The sequence below is a fragment of the Bison bison genome, unplaced genomic scaffold (assembly GCF_000754665.1).
Source record: "Bison bison bison isolate TAMUID 2011002044 unplaced genomic scaffold, Bison_UMD1.0 scf7180017864097, whole genome shotgun sequence".
NCBI classification, from domain to species: domain Eukaryota; kingdom Metazoa; phylum Chordata; class Mammalia; order Artiodactyla; family Bovidae; genus Bison; species Bison bison.
Genome location: NW_011494669.1, coordinates 1511558 through 1533012, shown reverse-complemented (window position 1 = coordinate 1533012; position 21455 = coordinate 1511558).

The following is a 21455-nucleotide window of genomic DNA, read 5'->3' as shown; positions in this document are numbered from 1 at the left end:
TGCTGGAAATACAAGGTTTTATATTTGTCAAGTCAAAGCGAATCACCACGGCATGGCATCCAATATGCTGCCCAGCATCTGGTCTTAAACTGTAAACCCAGACAGTTAGCTTTACTGATAGTGCCCACTTCTTATTAAGTAGCCCACTTTTTATCTAACAAGGGGAACATCCCTTTACCAGGATGCACAGGTTCTAGTATTTCAGAATCCAGGGAGCTGACCTAGGTGCAAGGTGGTTGCTTACTTAATTCTGAGCCTCCTTGCCCATCTGTGCTTCTCCAAACTGCACTTTTTTAGATTTTCCAGCCCATTCGTTTCTACAGTTTTGCTTTGCTTGAATTATTATCCCTCTTTCATCAAGATTCCCTTGTGGCTCAGCTGTTAAAGAATCTGCCTGCAATGCGGGAGACCTGGGTTTGATTCCTGGACTGGGAAGATCCCCTGGAGAAGGGAAAGACTACCTACTCTAGTATTCTGGCCTGGAGAATTTCATGGACTGTATGGTCCATGGAGTTGCAAAGAGTCAGACACGACTGAGCGACTTTCACTTCTCATCAAGATTAGTTTCCCTGAAGTAGTTATTTTTATGGATTTTGAATATTTATTTCCTCTTCATCCTAAAAATAAAGTTTATCCTCAAAGGGCAACCTGATTTCCCTTATTTCCTAGTCCTTTGGGAGGATGGGATTGTTGCATTTATGTATCTCCAAAATTGTCCTGAATAAATTCTTCGTTTTTGGCATTAAGCAGAGATCTTCTCTTCTATGGTTTGTTTCCTGGCTCTATCACAGCAATGCTATTTGCTTACTCAATATTATAATTGCTCTCAGAATTTCAGGATTTTGTCTTGATTCTTGTTGTCTTTCATGCTTATAAGAAAGGGTTTCTCAGGAATATGAGACTCACGTAGGAGGACAGGACATGCTACATTTTCCTCTGAGTCACGTTGGCTGTGTTGTGTTAGAACAGCCTAAAGACATTTGGGGAAAATGAAAGAGACTGTTAATCTACTTGAGTCATTGAAGCAGACTTTGTTCCCACAAACTCAAACCAAGGTGCCAAAGTTCATGGTTGTGCTTGGCTAAGGGTTCATGTTATAAACAAATTAGTGTCAACCATATCAAAAATACAGTTTTCAGCTTAAATTCAGCAAACGTGAATGTAAAACGTATTCTGCATTTAAATGGAGGACCAGAAAAGAACCTTAATAGTATGTTCTCCTTAAGCGCAGACTAGAGTGATTTCACTTTCACTTTTCACTTTCCTGCATTGGAGAAGGAAATGGCAACCCACTCCAGTGTTCTTGCCTGGAGAATCCCAGGGGCGGGGGAGCCTGGTAGGCTGCCGTCTATGAGGTCACACAGAGTCGGACACGACTGAAGCAACGTAGCAGCAGCAGAGTGATAGGATAAGTCTCTTGCATTGAGGTATGATGCTTGTCTTCATGTGCTTGGGTTGTTGGACCCACATGTGGAAGTTTACATGTACTCTTTTATATTAAATTGCTTAAATTTGACCTTTTTCCTCCAGTGGACCAGGATTTCTTTCAGATTCTACTCAACTTAGCTTTTTGTCTCCTGTACATCTTGATGTGAAGGTTCTCTCTGACTGCATATTAGTCAACCAGATAGAAAAGAGGATGCTGCTGCTGCTAAGTCGCTTCAGTCGTGTCCGACTCTGTGTGACCCCATAGACGGCAGCCCACCAGGCTCTGCTGTCCCTGGGATTCTCCAGGCAAGAACACTGGAGTGGGTTGCCATTTCCTTCTCCAATGCATGAAAGTGAAAGTGAAGTTGTGTCCAACTCTTAGCGACCCCATGAACTGCAGCCTACCAGGCTCCTCCGTCCATGGGATTTTCCAGGCAAGAGTACTGGAGTGGGATGCCATCGCCTTCTCCGAGAAAAGAGCATAGGTCTTAGTAATAAGACAAGTCTTAGTGATAACTCTCCTCAGTTCTCCTACCATCTGTAGAGCAGCTGTTTCCCCCCAGTTCATTTTTCTTGAATCCCAGCTGTTTGAAGGAACAATTAAAAAAAAAAAAAGTTCTTTGTGCAACCAAAAGGGAGAAAGGTAACAAATATTTGTTGAGCACTTACTGCATACTAGGAGACTACTAGTCTGGATGCTTTATGCTAATTGATGTTATCTCATTTAATCTTCATTACAACTCAAAGAGAAAACTTATTTTTATGGCTACTTTACTGATGGGAAAACTGAGGCTCCAAGAAATGCAGTAATTTGCTAAAGCCCACTTGGCCATAAGTGAGGGAGCTAGGATTCCAACCTAGGTCCCCAGGTACCATACTGATTTTCTTTATTATGAGCTCCTTTAGTTTCCTCTCTTCAAACCTCACTGTCCCTCAGACTTTTCTGAGGGTGTGTTCTGCTCAGTTTCAAATTCAACGTTGAGTTTTAAAAATTTATCTTGTCCATTTTCCACTCTTGTAGGACTTCTTCCATTCTCCACGGTTTCTCAATAGTGGATGAAATTCTGTTCAACAATTACATCTATACTTTCAGCATCCTGGGATCTATTTCAACTCCATCAGAAGACTTGGCTCATTCTGAATATTTATGGGCTTTCTAATGGCCTTTATGGAGAAGGAAATGACAACCCACTCCAGTGTTCTTGCCTGGAGAATCCCAGGGACAGAGGAGCCTAGTGGGCTACTGTCTATGGGGTCGAACAGAGTCGGACACAACTGAAGCGACTTAGCAGCAATGGCCTTTAACTTCTCCTAAGCCATTTTCCTTCTATTTTCCCTGCCTAAAAATCCTCCTTGAAAGAGATAGGTAAAACCAATATCAACAGTTTCACAGTCCCTTTATGAACTTTTCCTATTTACCATGTGTCTCTAGCTGAAAGGCTTACACCATTTTTTTTTTTTTTTTTAGTATCTTCTTGTTTTAAATACAGCTTCAAAGGCTCACTTGAGGACAGAAAGTTTCTGGACTGTATTTTGGTACTTCAAATGTGGTATACCCTTTGATCAAGCAATATCACTTCAAATGTTGATCAATGAGATAGTCATACATAGTATGAGATTTGGTAGGACTTCAAGTAGCTCAGGGGTAAAGAATCTGACTGCTAATACATGAGATGTGGGTTTGATCCCTGGGTCTGGAATATCTCCTGGAGAAGGAAATGGCAACCCACTCTGGTATTCTTGTCTGGGAAATCCCATGGACAGATGACCCTGGCAGGCTACAGTCTATGGGGTTGCAAAGAGTCTGATATGAATTAACAACTAAACAACATGAGACTTGTTAACTAAGATATTGTAAAGCCATAACATAATAACATAGTAATGATCAGTAAAATTTACATTGATATTGATGACAAAAGGTAAGATATATAATGTGTTACTAGATTAAAAAGAACTTGCAAAGCTGTTTAGAATAAAATTGCATTATTTGCAAAAACATACATAGAAAGAAAGCTTGGAAAAATATAAAAATGTTAACTGTGATTACTGATGGGTGATAGAATTGTGAGATAATTTTTTCAGTTGCTTAAATGCATGTTGAAAATTTTCTGCAAATAACTTATATGTACTTTAAAATTAATAAATTTGCTTCTAAATTTCTTTTTTAGCCCTAGATTTTGCCTGAGGCTTAACTTTCTGAGAGTCTTAATAAATCAATCATGTACCTTTGACACGAATTTTCCTTTCATATTTTCTACTGCTACTGCTAAGTCACTTCAGTCGTGTCCAACTCTGTGCAACCCCATAGACAGCAGCCCACCAGACTCTGCTGTCCCTGGAATTCTCCAGGCAAGAACACTGGAGTGGATTGCCATTTCCTTCTCCAATGCATGAAAGTGAAAAGTGAAAGTGAAGTTGCTGAGTCATGTCTGACTCTTAGCGACCCCATGGACTAAAGCCTACCAGGCTTCTCCTTCCATGGGATTTTCCAGGCAAGAGTACTGGAGTGGGTTGCCATTGCCTTCTCCATAGCCCTCTAAAAATCAGAACATAGTAAAGAGCTTCCTATCTCACCCCAGAGCTTTCTTTAGCTGCCTTCTCCTTTACTTTTCACATGACTTTATTGTCTGAATTCCTTTAAGCATGTTCCATCTTAATAGACCATCTTACATTTTAGATTCTCGGGTCATAATATCACCCTATCTTTCTTTACTTTATTTTTTCACTTTTTCAAAAAAGCAGTCTTCACTTTCTGGAACAGTTTTAGTTCACAGCACAATTGAGAGAAAAGTATGAGAGAATTCCCATACAGCCCCTGCCCCCTCACCCACCCTTCCCCTCCATCAACATCCCACACCAGAGGAGTTTGTAACAATCAGTGATCTATGTTGACACATTATTATCACTTAAATTCCATAGTTTGCATTATGTTCAGTCTTGGCATTGTGCATTCTGTGGGCTTTGACACCTGTATAATGACATGTATCTACCATTATAGTATCCTACAGAGTAGTTTCTGCTGCTGCTGCTGCTGCTAAGTCGCTTCAGTCGTGTCCGACTCTGTGCAACCCCATACACGGCAGCCCAACAGGCTCCCCCGCCCCTGGGATTCTCCAGGCAAGAACACTGGAGTGGGTTGCCATTTCCTCCTCCAATGCATGAAAGTGAAAAGTGAAAATGAAGTCGCTCAGTCGTGTCCGACTCTTAGCGACCCCATGGACTGCAGCCCACCAGGCTCCTCCGTCCATGGGATTTTGCCAGGCAGGAGTACTGGAGTGGGGTGCCATTGCCTTCTCCAACAGAGTAGCTTCTAACAGGGTCTAAAAATTCTTTCTGTTCTGCCTAGTCATCCCTCCCTCCTCCATGCATAACCCATGGTATGTCTGATCCCTTAATGATCTCCATAGCTTTGGCTTTTCCAGAATGTAATAGAGTTAAAATCATATATTATGCAAACTTTCAGATTGGCTTCTATTACTTAGCCATATGAAATTGAGGCTCTTTCATGTTTTCTCATGGCTTTCTAGCTCATTTCTTTTTGAGGCCTGAATAATAGTATAGTGTCTGAATGCACCACAGTTTATTCGTCTATTCACTTACTGAACAGTGTCTTTGTGCTTCCAAGTTTCTGTAGTTAATGATTAAAGCTATTGTAACTCTCTAGTTCAGGTTTTTGTGGGACATAAATTTTCAGCTCATTGGGATAAATACCAAGGAGCCTGAGTATGTTTAGTTCTGTAAGGAGCAGCCACACTGTTTCCAAAGTGGCTTTACAGTTTTTCATTCTCAGTACCAATTAGTTCTTGTTGCTCCACATCCTTGTCAGCACTTGATGTTGTATTTGGATTGTGTTTTGGATTTTGACCATTTTAAAAGGTGTGTAGCGGTATCTCATTATTGTTTCATTTGCAGTCCCCTAATGAAATATGATGTTGAACATCTTTTCATGTACGTAATTGCTGTCCATATAAATTCTTTAGTGACGTGTCTATTCAGGCCTTTTGTTCTTTCTTTAATCAGGTTATTTGTTCTCTTATTGCTGAGCTTTAAGAGTTTTTGGTATATTTCAATTATAGTCCTTTATCTTTTGCAAATATTTTCTTCCAGTGTATATGACTTGTCTTCCCATTCTCTTGATAGTATCTTTTGCAGAACAGAAGTTTTAAAATGTTAATGAAGTCCAGCTTATCAATGATTTCTTTCATGGATTGTGCCTTTGGTGTTGAACTGGTATACCATCCTCATCCCCAAGATTATCCAGACTTTTCCTCTTAAATCTAGGGGTTTTATAGTTTTACATTTAACATTTAGATCTATGATCCATTTGGAATTAAAATTTGTGAAAGGTATAAGGTCTGTATCTAGATTTATTATTTTTTGCTATGTAGATGTCCAATTGTTCCAGCACCAATTGTTGAAAAAGACCATCTTTTCTTTATTGTATTACTTTTGCTTCCTTGTCAAAGATAGGTTAACTATATTTATGTGGGTCTGTTTCCTTTTTATGGATAATTCAACCCTTGAATAATTTTTACTTTATTTAGTTTTACTTTCTTTGATGCTGAAACTAAACTTCAAACTTAAGATCATGATTTTATTAAATTCTCTAACTTTAGTTAATTTAACCAGATATTCAGGTAGGAGAGGTTTCCTGTTGAGACTATATTTCATTCTGTGCTGATTTAGTTATTAATAGCTATCTTTATCAGCAATATACTTTTACATCCTTTATCTGGTAAGTAGGAATTCTAGAACTTATTCACTTATTATTTATATATTTTCCTATTTTTTCTAATTCCCCATCATTAGATTTATGCATTTCTTCTCAGGATACAAACACTTATAGTCAACAATCTTTATTTCAGCACCAACATCTTTCAGAGATTGACAGAGGCCCAACCCATTTTAAAAATCTGAAGTTAGCAGATTATTTAAAAATGATAAAAAGTCAAAATACAGTGTTAAAAATCATAGTGCATTTTAACTGTTTATATGTTTAAAATATAGTCGTTTTATATAGAGAAAATTATTCAATTTTATTACTAAATACTAATTAAAAGATTTATTTAAAATATTAATTCTATTGTGATACTTAGTTTGTCTGTCTGGTCTCAAAGCTAGTGGAATTTTAGTTTCCCCGACGAAGGATCGAACCTATGCCCCCTGCAGTGGAAGCGTGGATTCCTGACCACTAGACTGCTAGGGAATTCCCTTGTTTTCCTCCTTTACTAACATAATAATTTTTTCAGAGCCAAAATGAGACCAGCTGAACAATTAGATTTCCTGGCAGTAAGGGGTAGTAAGGACAGTGGAGATAGCAGACAGCCATGGGGGATGTGATCTCCTTCTAAGTAAAATACGCAGCAATTTTGCAACTGGCTGCAACAATCCTCATCAGACCAATGCTTCTGAAAAAGGAATATCCTTTTTCTGTTATCACATTTTGGTTGTGAATTCCATATAATAAAATAGAATTGATTATTGATATTTATCATATTAGTCTTCCCTTCTTATGTTAAGAACTCAAATGCACTCTATTTATGTCCCTTGTTCTGTGCCTTAGCAGATGGACAGATGGACATCTGCAGTGGGAGGTGTGGTTTCTAACTCCATTTGTTTTCATTCGATAAATGCTTCCCAGGGACTTTTTTTTTTTTTTTTTCCTGTAGTGACTTCTAGAGTTCCCTCCCCTAATAGCCTCCTTCTCTATGAGTGATCCTTAAAGTTCTCCATGCTACTATCCTCAGCCACATGACCCTTTCTTTGTCTTCTAACACAAAAGTCATAATGACCAGAATCTTCTTTCTCTCCTTTTCTTTAAAAACTATTCTCTGGTTTTTCTCTGTTAAAACTTTTTTCCATTGTTCTTCCATTGACATTTCTTACACCCATTTATAGCAATCACAAATAGCCCAGACTCAGTTGGCTCAATTCGACCCCAACTCCCACATTGTGTGCTGGCCGCAGTGGCTCTTGTAGTCAGTTTTTTTTGTTTTTGGCCAAACCACATGGCATGTGGGATCTTGGTTCCCTGAGCAATTGAGCCCATGCCCCCTGCAGTGGGGGCATGGAATCTTAACCACTGGACCACCAGGGAAGTCCCTTACAGTTAGTTTTTCTTTCTTCATCAGGTTCTGCTTGGCTGGTGCCCACATCCTGTCCTCTGCCTCCTGTACTTTCTGACTCTCCATGAAAGTCACTCCACTCCATGTCTCCATGCCAGCCCCTTCTCTTCACCATGAGTAGCCATGTTGCTTCTTTTCCACCATACCCTTCTCTCTCACATAGACAAACTTTATTTTTCCTTAAAATTCTCTTTAATGTTGACTTTGCAGACATATTATTCCCAGAGAAGTTAAAAAAGTCCAAATACTACAAAGTTCCTGGAAAAAACACAAGTGAAATTTCCAATCAAGAGCTCTCGAACTGGATTACCTGAAATCAAATTTATTGTTACCAATTCAAATTCATGTCTGCACGTAGATTGGCAAGTATGTATGTTATAACACTGACAGAGCAATGTTGGGACATGCTCTCTGGTAAGTGGCCTCTCCTGTTTGGTTGTAAATTTCCATTTCCTGACAAGTCTTGTTTTGCCGCTTGGCTGGTGCAAACGTACAGCAGGAAACAGGATAAGCAGAAAGCCATCAGATATAGGAAAATATCATTCATCTCGCAGGTGGTGTTAATTTTTCAGACACCTACTCACTTTTTCCTTTATGCACCTAAATTAGAACCTATCTGTCAACCTGTTGGAGAGTTGACCACTAGCCACATTGCAAATTTGCTGAGAGTAAGCCTTGCTTACTTGCATATGGAGAAAATGGCATCACTGATTCAATGGGCATGAACTTGGGCAAACTCCGGGAAATGATGAGGGTCAGGGAGGCCTGGTGTGCTGCAGTCCATGGGGTCACAAAGAGTCGGACACAACTTGGTGACTGAACAGCAACAGCAATAGAGAAAATGAGTGTCTATTTTAACTTCTCAGGGACACACAGAAAGCCTGTTGTCTTGCTTCATACAGGACCCAGTTCTATTTTATATAAAGGAAACCACTAACATTGGACTTGCTAGGAAGCATCCTGGGCAGTTGCCCCTGAGAAGTGCCAACCTGTGACCCACACTTACTATATATGCCCGGCCCAGGGCCAGTCGTGCCCCTGCTACCAGCAGTGAAGATACCAAAGCTGTGATTTACATCATGCATATCTTCAGTCTTCAGTTCATCAACTCTGGATTCAATTTATCCATCTGTGAAATGGGACTATTACCACCTAGCTTACAAGATTGTGCTAAAAATTTTATCATTTCAAGACATATATTAGATGTAAAACAGGACTTCTATTCATTATTTATGGAATATTTATTGGGAGTCTACAGTGAGCCAGATACCATACTAGGGATGGCATCTCTGCTCTTAGAACACCTGTAGTTAAACCAGTAAAGGAGACAAAAAAATTTACAGGTAATCTTAAAATATGGAATATTTATTGAGTATCTACAGTGAGCCAGATACCATACTAGGGATGGCATCTCTGCTCTTAGAATGCTCGTAGTTAAACTAGTGGAGGAGACAAAAAAAATTTACAGGTAATCTTAAAATAATGCTATAATTGCAATAAAAATTAAAAAATGAACAGGGCTCTATGTTAGTTCCTGCCATTATTTAATCCCAAGTGTGGTACAATACTGGAAATCAGCAACTTTTAATGTAAGGCAAATAACAAAACATTTTAGCATTCATTTCTCAGCAGAAAGTTGGAGCTATTACCTAATGGGTTTTATGATATAGATTAGAAAAGTAGAAAGAGTTGTGCAGTAGATAGTAATTTGTTTTGCCTTGATTTTGCCGGAAAGGAAATGAAAGTCTCAAAAGGGAGGGGATATATGTATACTTATGGCTGATTCATGTTGAGATTTGACAGAAAACAACAAAACTCTGTAAAGCAGTCATCCTTCAGTTAAAAAATAAATTAATTACAAAATATATTAAAAAATAAAACTATCACAAACCTAAATGCAAGAGTCAAAACTATAAAAATTTTAGAAGACAGAAGAAAAATATTCAACAGCTTGAATAAGGCAAAGGTTTCCAAACTATCAGACTGAAAGTACAATCTATAAATGAAAGAAAAATTGATAAATTGAACTTCAAAATTCAAAACTTCTAAGATATCATTAAAAACTGAAAAGGCGAGTCACAGACAGGAAGAAAATATTTGCAAATCTCTTACCAATGAAGGTCTTGTATCTTGAACTTAAAAAGAACTCTTGAAACGGAGTAACAAGGAGACAACTAATATAATTTAAAAATGCAGAAAGGGCTAGAATAGACATTTCAAAGAAAGTATATAAATAGCTAATAAAGATGAAAAGATATCATCGTTAGTCATTAATGAAATGCCAATCAAAACCATTATGCTATTTCATACCCACTAAAATAAAGTTAATCAAAAATATAGATAATAACAAATGTTAGCAAGAAAGTATGGCAAAATATGAACCTTCATATATTGCTGATGGTAATATAAAAGCTATGACCACTTTGGAAAACAATTTGCAATTTCTTAAAAAAATTAAGCATCAACCCAGCAATTCCACTCCCAAGAAAAATGAAAATGTATGACCACACCAAGACTTGTATACACATATTCACAGCAACATTATCCATTGTAGCCAAAAATAATTTAAAAAATTCAAATGTCCATCGACTTGTAAATGGATTACAAAATGCCAAATCAATACAACAGAATTTGATATTATTCAGCAATATTATAGGATGAAACATTGTTGTATGCTATAATATGAAGTTCAGAAACATTATGCTGTGTGAAATAAGCCAATCACAAAGGACCGCTTCCTCTATGATGCCATTTACATGGACTATCCAGAAAAAGCTAATTTATGGAGACAGAAACTAGGTCAGAACTTGCCTAAGGCTGGAGAGTGGGAATAGGGATTAGCTGCAAATAGTTTCGTGGTGGTGATAGTTGCGCAACTTGGTTAATGTAGTAAAAATAATTAAAATATACAGCGTAAATATGGAGTATACAAATTATACTTCAGTAAAGTTGATTAAAGAAAAAGGAAATGAAGGTGAATCCAATTCAAACCAAACAAGCAAGGCAACTAACTCAACAGTAAATCAATTAAACAGCAAGAAGTTTCTAATATTACAGAAATTAATTGCAGTGACACTTATTTTAAAAGAAAATAATAATAATGAGAGTGGCTGATATTTATTCAGCTCTTCTCATGTCCCAGTCTTGTGCTAACTGCTTTTATGGATATTCTTATGGAACTTTAAATTCGACCACTCCAGTCCACTTTAGTTCACTGATTCCTAAAATGTTGATGTTCACTCTTGCCATCTCCTGTTTGACCACTTCTAATTTACCTTGATTCATGGAACTAACACTCCAGGTTCATACGCAATATTGCTCTTTACAGCATTGGACTTTACTTCCATCACCAGTCACGTCCACAACTGGGCGTAGTTTTCACTTTGGCTCTGTCTCTTCATTCTTTCTGAAGTTATTTCTCCTCTCTTCTCCAGTAGTGTATTGGGCACCTATCAACCTGGGGAGTTCATCTTTCAGTGTCCTATCTTTTTGTCTTTTCATACTGTTCATGGGGTTCTCAAGGCAAGAATACTGAAGTGGTTTGCCATTCCCTTCTCCAGTGGACCACGTTTTGTCAGAGCTCTCCAACATGACCTGTCCATCTTGAGTGGCTCTATATGGCATGGCTCCTAGTTTTATTGAATTTCACAGTGCTATGTAGATCACAACATATAGTGGAAAATTCTTCAAGAGATGGGAATACTAGACCACCTTACCTGGATCCTGGGAAACCTGTATGCATGTCAAGTAGCAACAGTTAGAGCCGGACATGGAGGCTGGTTCCAAATTGGGAAAGGAGTACGTCAACGCTGTATATTGTCACCCTGCTTGTTTAACTTATATGCAGAGAACATCATGAGAAATGCTGGGCTGGATGAAACAAAAGCTGGAATCAAGATTGCAGGGAGAAATATCAATAACCTCAGATATGCAGATGACACCACCCTTACGGCAGAAAGTGAAGAGGAACTGAAGAGCCTCTTGATGAAAGTGAAAGAGGAGAGTGAAAAAGTTGGCTTAAAACTCAACATTCAAAAAATGCAGAGCATGGCATCTGGTTCCATCACTTCATGGCAAATAGATGGAGAAACAATGGAAACAGTAACAGACTTTATTTCCTTGAGTTCCAAAATCACTGCAGATGGTGACTGCAGACATGAAATTAAAAGAAGCTTGCACCTTGGAAGAAAAGCTATGACCAACCTAGACAGCATATTAAAAAGCAGAGACATTACTTTGCCAACAAAGGTCTGTCTAGTCAAAGCTATGGTTTTTCCAGTAGTCATGTATGGATGTGAGAGTTGGACTATAAAGAAAGCTGAGCACTGAAGAACTGATGCTTTTGAACTGTGATGCTGGAGAAGACTCTTGAGAGTTCCTTGAACTGCAAGGAGATCAAACTAGTCAATCCTAAAGGAAATCAGCTCTCAGCATTGGAAGGACCAATGCTGAAGCTGAAACTCCAATACTTTGACCACCTGATGTGAAGAACTGACTCATTTGAAAAGACCCTGATGCTGGGTCTTTTGAAGGTGGGAGGAGAAGGGGACAACCGAGGATGAGATGGTTGGATGGCATCAACGATTCGATGGACATGAGTTTGAGCAAGCTCCAGGTGTTGGTGATGGACAGAGAAGCCTGGCATGCTGCAGTCCATGGGGTTGCAAAGAGTTGGACATGACTGAGCGACTGAACTGAACTGAACTTATGAAATTTTCTGACTCTTCCACTATGTAGTGGAATATCCACATTTTACAGATGAAAAAGTTAAAAGTTAGAGAATAACCTGCCAAGAGTCATGAAATGAAAAAGGCTGAGTTGGATCTCCGGTAAATGCTCTTGGGGATAAAAAAAAACAAAACAAAACACTGTGATATTAACCACTACACAACAAAGCATTTATCTAAAAATAAAGTGATTTATGAATGAATTTTGGAAAGAATTAGATTCTCAGACCATCCATGGATAAATTCCAGGTAGGTAAAATACCTAAATAAAAAATACAAAACTCCATGAAAAGGTAAAACATATAAAAAGTATTTTTGTATTTAGTAGTGGAGAACCCTTTTCTAAATATGGCATTGGCCAATAAATTATAAAAGAAAGTAAAGACTAATAGGACTAATTTGACATGTTAGGGCAAACGAAACCATAAGCAAAGTTAAAAGGAAGCAACAACAGAAAAAATTGCAGTCTAGATACAAAGAATATAGGTCGATTAAAAAACCAATAAAACAAACAAGCAGAAAAACAGGTTAATAGTATGAACATAACTGTTATAGTAAGATTCACTTGTGTCATGCTGTGCTGTGCTAAACTGCTTCAGTGGTGTCCAACTCTTTGCAACCCTATACACTGTAGCCCACCAGGCTCTTCTGTCCATGGCATTCTCCAGGCAAGAATACTGGAATGGGTTGTTGTGTCCTCCTCCAGGGGATCTTTCTGACCCAGGTATTGAATCTCTTATGTCTCCTGCATTGGTAGAAGGGTTCTTTACCACTAGCATCACCTGGGAAGCCAAGATTAACTTTCAGTTCAGTCACTCAGTCATGTCCGACTCTTTGCAACCCCATGGACTGCAGCACGCCAGGCTTCCCTGTCCTTCACCAACTCCTGGAGCTTGCTCAAACTTATGCCCATCGAGTTGGTGATGCCATCAAGCCATCTCATCCTTTGTTGTTCCCTTCTCCTCCTGCCTTCAATCTTTACTAGCACTGGGGTCTTTTCCAATGAGTCAGTTTTTCTCATCAGGTGGACAAAGTATTGGAGCTTCAGTTTCAGCGTCAGCCCCTCCAATGAATATTCAGGACTGATTTCCTTTAGAATTGGGACTGGTTTGATCTTGAAGTCCAAGGGACACTCAAGGGTCTTCTCCAACACCACAGTTCAAAAGCATCAATTCTCTGGCACTCAGATTTCTTTATGGTCCAACTCTCACATCCATACATGACTACTGGAAAAACCATAGCTTTGACTAGACAGACCTTTGTCAGCAAAGTAATGTCTCTGCTTTTTAATAAGCTGTCTGCGTTTGTCTTACAGGCATCCCTATGTTCATTGCAAGATTAACTTTACTGATAAATAACAAATCAAAACTATAATTATTATTTTAAAATATTTTAAAGTTTAAAGTCAAATGTCAAACACAAATACCAAAAAATTGTCAGATATTAAAATAGCTATTATAATTTTAACTGTTTCATTTGTTGATCTCTTTCAGTTCTAGGATGTATCCTAACAAATATTTCTATATCTGAACAAAAGTTCTTGTATATAAGTTCAGTATTCTATTTCATGAAATAGAGAAAAGAGAAAAAACTAACCACCGTCCATGTAATCTAGTGGAAACAGGAATTTCAGGAAGAATGTAGGTGTTCCCATTTGATGCGCTTTGCAGTTATTAAAAAAATGTTGACCTATATAGTCTGATAAGAAGGATATGACTTGTTACAAAAGAGAAAAGCACATTGTTGAACAGTATTATTTGCTTTATAAAAATCTCTGTATGGATAGAAGAATAGTTAAAACATAAGTACCTAAATATTAGTAATAGTTACCTCTAAGAAATAGAAAGAATAGAAGAGGCTTTAATATCTACTTTTGAATGGCTTAAATTTTCAGCACACACACACATAAACGTATTTCTCCAATAGTTTTAGAGATAAGTCAGAAATAAAATATTTAGTCATTTCATAAAATACAAAAGAGATGATTTATTTAAGATCCAACTGATGAAAATGTGATTTCATTCTATGGATGGTTGGATGGTCACTGTCATTCTGCTGTAGCTATTTTGGGGAATCTCTCAAGGTTACTTTCTCATTCTTTCTGAGGATTTCAACGATTCTGTCTGGAAATTCACCCCCCACCCCCATTCCCGCTCCTGGGCTTGGGAAAAAAAAAACACAAAACTATTCTATCTAATTGGTGGTGTGGACCTCTCTTTTGGCTTGGAGAGGTAACCAGCTATAACCAACACCTTTGCTCACACTACACACACATCCAACCACCCTCAGTGTTGAGGCTGCTCTTTACACATAGGAACATGTCTATTTTTTCATCTTCATTAACTCCGGAAGGAAATCCCAGTTGTTGTGAGCCGCTTCCAAGTTTTAATTGCCAAGCCTGTAGAAGAGTTTTGCCTTTTCCAGTAGATAATGTTGTTCATTAAAAGACATCAGAATTTCATCAACTTTGAGCTGGATGGTCATCAACTAAGATAGGAGGCTCTGGGTAACAGAGGGGCTATCATTCACACTGGCCACAGGGGCACCCATGGGATTTCTAAATGGAAGCCGTTTAAAAATATTTCATCATTAAATTTAAGATGTTAATAGTGAAGTGAAGTGTTAGTTGCTTAGTCGTGTCTGACTCTTTGTGATCCCATGGACTGCAGCCCACCAGGCTCCTCTGTCCAGGGGGATTCTCCAGGGAATAATGGAGTGGGTTGCCATGTCCTCCTCCAGGGGATCTTCCCAACCCAGGGACTGAACCTGGGTCTCCACATTGCAGGCAGATTCTTTACCATCTGAGCCACCAGGGAAGTCATTAATAGTTAATGATGGCTAACTATTAATAGTTAATAAGATGTTAATAGTGGTCTATGAAATAGAAAAAGATGGAATGAATGGTGAAGAGAAATGATTAATAAGTGGACCCTTCCCTTCTTTCCTTCCTTCTATTGAACAATATCAATTTGCATAAAACATCAAAATTTCTTAGTATGTATGTGAAAACTATCCTTAACCAATTTATGACTTATTCAGACCCATTCATATGGGGTCATATTTTCCAGAAATCCTCTTCCACATGTCTAAATTATATGAAACTGTTCTTTGTAATAGTTATCAGTTTCTGACTGATCTGTCTTTCTCATTTCAGTGGTGCCCATGTCCTAATGATTTGTTTTCCTTGAAGCCATATGACTCTAAATGGCCTTCTGTCATAGCTCAGTTGAAGAATCCACCTGCAATGCAGGAGACCCAGGTTCTATTCCTGGGTCGGGAAGATCCGCTGGAGAAGTGATAGGCTACCTACTCCAGTATTCTTGGGCTTCCCTTGTAGCTCAGCTGGTAAAGAATCCGCCTGCAATGCAGGAGACCTGGATTGGGAAGATCCCCCGGAGAAGGGAAAGGCTACCCACTCCAGTATTCTGGCCTGGAGAATTCCATGGACCGTATAGTCCATAGGGTCGCAAAGAGTCGGACTCGATTGAGCAACTTTCACTTTCATTTTCATATGACTCTAAAACACGCAAGTAATTGGCCTTATTCCTGTTTGCATCAGACTTATCAAGAAACTGGAATCAAATAACTTTCTGTCTACTTCATTCTTCTGTTAAACATGTATGGTCTTTTGGGAAAGTAATAAAAACCACATGCTATAACATTTTCAGTTTCATTGCTTTGCAGGCTCAAGAATCAGTCTGTCATCTCTCTTCAATTTTTTCTTCTGAATAATATCAACTTGGTGGTGGTTTAGTAGGTAAGTCATGTCTAACTCTTGAGACCCCATGAACTGTAGCCTGCCAGGCTCCTCTGACCATGGGATTTTCCAGGCAAGAATACTGGAGTGGGTTGCCATTTCCTTCTTCAGGGAATCTTCCTGACCCAATGATCAAACCTGCATCTTCTGCATCGCAAGTGGATTCTTTACCACTGAGTCACCACGGAATAGACCCATTTCTTTATGAGTAGGGCAAAAAAGTTATATGTTGATGCAGATAGTAAAATATAGGAACTATTCCAAGATGAATTAATTTAGTCATTAACTATTTATTGTAAAACAAAAATGAACAAAATATTAAAATACATAAAAGTACACAGCGTCTTCTAAACCAGTCCTTCTTTGTAGAGTGAATAAATGTATTTTCAACTTTACTTTCTTTCTTATCTCCATTAAATTAGTATCAAAAGGAATTTTCCCTAGGGTTAGAAATGTATGAAGCCCTACCATCTATTAGGAAAATTATTGGAATTGAGTCTTATATAGAAATAAAACAATTAAGTACTTTAGAGTCTATTGTTGCTTAATCCCAGTCTGTTTGAGGGGAAAAAAAATTGTATCTGCATTACCAATTTGTAAAAGTTGAAAAAGATCCATGAAATAAAGACATCACTCAACACACTGCACTTACATTCCCGAGAATTATCGATTTATACATCCAGTAACAAACATAGAACTAAATATTGTTGCAGAAGCATTTCTCAAGGATGTGTTTTAAATAAGTTAAAAAAAAATCCATTAAATGCTGTTATAAACTTAGTAACAAAAATGTTAGTATGTCGTTTAGTGACAGAACAACAATTTCTAACTCCAAAAGGACATTTTTTGCTGACCAGTGATCTTTTTTATTTCTCTAGCCCAATCATTAGCCCCAAATCTGAGATGACTCTCTTCAGTCTCATTTGATTACCTTTTCTCTTGTTTCACTGAGAAAAGGGAACCAATATGAACAAATATTTCTCATAGTTCTCCCACCATGTATTTCCACCCACCTGCGCAGTGCTTTGCTTTCCTTCCTTCTGGGGATGTGTGGTCCACATCCCTGTCTCAGCCCCATGGCTACATTTTCCTCCTGGATCCCATCTTCTCTCTCCCACTCAAAGACAAAGCTCTTGCAATTGGGTCCTCCTTTTTCTTAAGTGTCCCTCATTTTCCCTCTTCTTACTGGATCATTCCAATTAACTGTCAAACATGCTTCAATAGACTCCATCTTAAAAATAAACAACAGCAACAACAACAACATCAGTTCTTTAAAACACATTCTCCCAGTTTAGTTCTTTCATTTCCCTCTCAGTTCCTCCATTTCTCATTTCAACAACTTTGTGCTTGTTCATTTTCTTCCAGGCCAGTTGGCCTCTGCTGTTCCTGGACAATGGCAAACACATTCCTGCCTCAAAGCCTTTGCACTTTCTCCTTCTGCTTCTCAGAACCCTTTTCTTCTAAATATTCCCGTGGCTCTTACTCTCCTTTCCTTCATGTCTCTACTTAGATGGCGTCTCATCAAAAAGACCATCCCAGATGGCCTGATATACACTGGTACCTCTGTCACTCACTACAACCTTTTTTCCTTCTTTAATTTTCCTCACTATGCTTATTATGTCTTGACATAGTAGATATTCATTTGTTTCTATGTTTATTCACTATCCCCTTTTCTTATAACATGGATTTCTTGAATTTGGGAGTGTATTGTTGATTGCTATATCCTTAGTCCCATAATAGACTGTCAACAAATAAGCACTGAAGGAATATGTTAGTGAATGATACCTACCAATTTTGAGTACTTGCTCTGTGACAGATACTATACTATAGCAACATCATCTCATTCAATCCTTTTTAACAAATTTCTATTGCTATTCGCATGTTAAAGTTAAGGAAAAAGGTTTATGAGGATCAAGAAAACTGCCCAGGGTTGCATTGCAGTGAGTGAGGTCCATGGGGCTGTAAAGCCCATGCCTTACATTGGCTTTCTGTATCATCCATCCATTAGAACTCATTCTTACACACATTCTTATTTTTATCCGTATCCTCAAAAGAACTCCAGGATATATTTTGTCATCCTTGTTTTAACAATGAAAAAATTGTAGCTCAGAAGTAAGATATGAACCCAAAGTCACAGTTCTAATACATGTCATAGTAAGGCTTTTAATCATTGTAACCCAAGTGAAACAAAAAGTTATTCCAAATTTTGGAACTTGTTTTATGAAACAGCTTACAAAATTTATAAAACAGTTTACATAGGACCAATTACTTTTAGAGACAAGAATATAATTTTATTTTTTTAAAATCTGACAAAGAATCTAGAATGTATGTATTTTATATTTATTCCCCAAGCATAGCCTAGAGTCTTGTGTTTGTGTTGATACATTCTTATTGACTATGATTTCTATTTTTTGTTCATGTTGTATACAATCCTAGCTTTCTATGACAAAGCTTCTGAAAGGCTTCCACTGAGAATGATAATGTATTTGATATTAGGAGATGATTTGATGACTGGGCAGAGAGGAAGTAGTTTGTGCCTGCTTCCTTTCTGTTCCTCCCTTATCCTTTAAAGAATTTCTACCCACCAAGTTCCCAGGGTCTTCTCATCCTGTTCCCTAACAGTTTCAGGGCTTTTAATTTTAATTCTCATTTAAGTTTGTGGTATCGAGTCCAATGAGGTACCACATCTTGCCCCCATCTCCGCCTTCTCTCCAGTCTTTCTCCCAATTTTTTTTTTTCATACGACTTTATACAAAGTGGAAAAAAAGTGAAATAGTCTCTTTGGCCCCTTGTTCCTCTTCCTGGGGTAATCCTTTCTCCTTTTTGGGTAGCCGGTGATCTGATACTCTTTTTCGCTAGAATGGGGAAGACAGAATGATAAAGGCTTCACTGGACCACTTATCAGGTGTGGGGTCTTGGGAGTAATTTAAACTCTTTGTGTTTCAATATCTTTGCTTGTGAAATGGTAATAAAACTAGCTCTTACCTCACAGAACATCCGCACTTTGAATGAGGAGTGATGGGAAATTTTGAATGAATCATCAACATCTCACAGGTGATTGCACCAACTGTATAATACAATATAGCAGGCTCTGGAGCACGGCCTGAGAAAGAAAGGTTGTGGTGTCTATTTGGCAATGATTACTGACTCTAGGATGTTTGGAATGAACAGTCTTGCCTCACTCAATTTCCCTCCACATTTTTTTAGTCACTTATATAAATGTGTAGTTGATCCCTTTCCCTATCTTGCCAACAGAAGTAATTCTTTCCATGAGGCAATTAACATCTTATAGGTGACTTATTTAGCAATCTTTGAAACTCACCCAAAGGCACTGATTTCACAGCAACTTGTAACTCTTGCTCCTTCTTGCCTAAGGAGTTCAGATGCCTCTATTGTCTTTTTTCTATCTTTCTTTTTCTGATGAATTGAAAAAAATTTACTTGCTTAATCTAGCAAGAAAATATCTGAGATGTGCTTGGGATGCACAAATGATCGTGGTGATATTTCTAGAAAGTTTTCTTGAGTCATCCCTCTCTGTTCTCAAAAGTCTCCTTTTACCTACTTTCCATTGCTCTGGGTCTTCAACATGATGTTTTCCTTTACTCCTGCTTGTCTTCTTTCCTTTCTTTTAAAAATTAAATGTAATTTCTTCATTTCTCTCTCTAACTTACCTATTTACTCGTTGCTATTTTAGATTGTATGATACCTTCACATGTTTATCTGCTCATGTGAGAATATCAAACACTCCAGGGTGCTCACCACCAAAAGTATACATTCCATCCATCATGATACATTTGACTCCCTTTACCCACTTCTTGCTCCTCCTCACCCTCATCTCCTCTGGTGACCACCACTCAGTTCTCTGTATCTGTGTGTTTGCTTTTGTTTTGATTTGTTCATTTATTCCTGTTTTGTTCTCTTTCAGATTCCACACATGAGTGAAATCGTACAGTATTTGTCTTTCTCCATCTGACTTATTTCACTTACATCCTCAATATCTGTCCATGTTGTTACAAATGGCAAGATTTCATCTTTCTTATGGCTGAATACTATTTCATTGTGTATAGAGTGTATGGAGTAGATATCTTCTTTATCCACTCATCTGTTGATGGGCATTTAGGTTGTTTCTATATCTATCTCTATTATTTTTAGAAACAAAGTTTATGTAAGGAGATAAATTAGAAATAGGTTAGGTATTACCATTTACAGAAATCAGTGCATAGTATGGGATTAGAGTCATCAATATTGTGTCTGCTCTTTTATTTTTCCAACTGGATGTGAGATTTAAGCTTGATAGTGGTGATAATGTGAGTGATACTCTGTGAAATTTTCTTTGCCTAAGGGTGTCTTTTGCGACCCCATGAATTGTCCTTTTCATTATAGGGGACTGGAATGCAAAAGTACGAAGTCAAGAAACACCCGGAGTAACAGGCAAATTTGGCCTTGGAATATGGACTGAAGCAGGGCAAAGACTAATAGCGTTTTGCCAAGAGAACACACTGGTCATAGCAAACACCTCTTTCAACAACACAACAGAAGACTCTACACATGGACATCACCAGATGGTCAACACCGAAATCAGACTGATTATATTCTTTGCAGCCAAAGATGGAGAAGCTCTATACAGTCAGCAAAAACAAGACCAGGAGCTGACTGTGGCTCAGACCATGAACTCCTTATTGCCAAATTCAGACTTAGATTGAAGAAAGTAGGGAAAACCACTAGAACATTCAGGTATGACCTAAATCAAATCCCTTATGATTATACAGTGGAAGTGAGAAATAGATTTAAGGGACTAGATCTGATAGATAGAGTGCCTAATGAACTATGGAATGAGGTTCGTGACATTGTACAGAAGGCAGGGATCAAGACCATTCCCATGGAAAAGAAATGCAAAAAAGCAAAATGGCTGTCTGGGGAGGCCTTACAAATGGCTGTGAAAAGAAGAGAAACGAAAAGCAAAAGAGAAAAGGAAAGATATAAGCATCTGAATGCAGAGTTCCAAAGAATAGCAAGAAGAGATAAGAAAGCCTTCCTCAGCAATCATTGCAAAGAAATAGCGGAAAACAACAGAATGGGAAAGACTAGAGATCTCTTCAAGAAAATCAGAGATACCAAAGGAACATTTCATGGGCTCGATAAAGGACAGAAATGGTATGGACCTAATAGAAGCAGAAGATATTAAGAAGAGATGGCAAGAATACACAGAAGAACTATACAAAAAAGATCTTCATGCCCAAGATAATCACAATGGTGTGATCACTCACCTAGAGCCAGACATCCTGGAATGTGAAGTCAAGTGGGCCTTAGAAAGCATCACTATGAACAAAGCTAGTGGAGGTGATGGAATTCCAGTTGAGCTCTTTCAAATCCTGAAAGATGATGGTGTGAAAGTGCTGCACTCAATATGCCAGCACT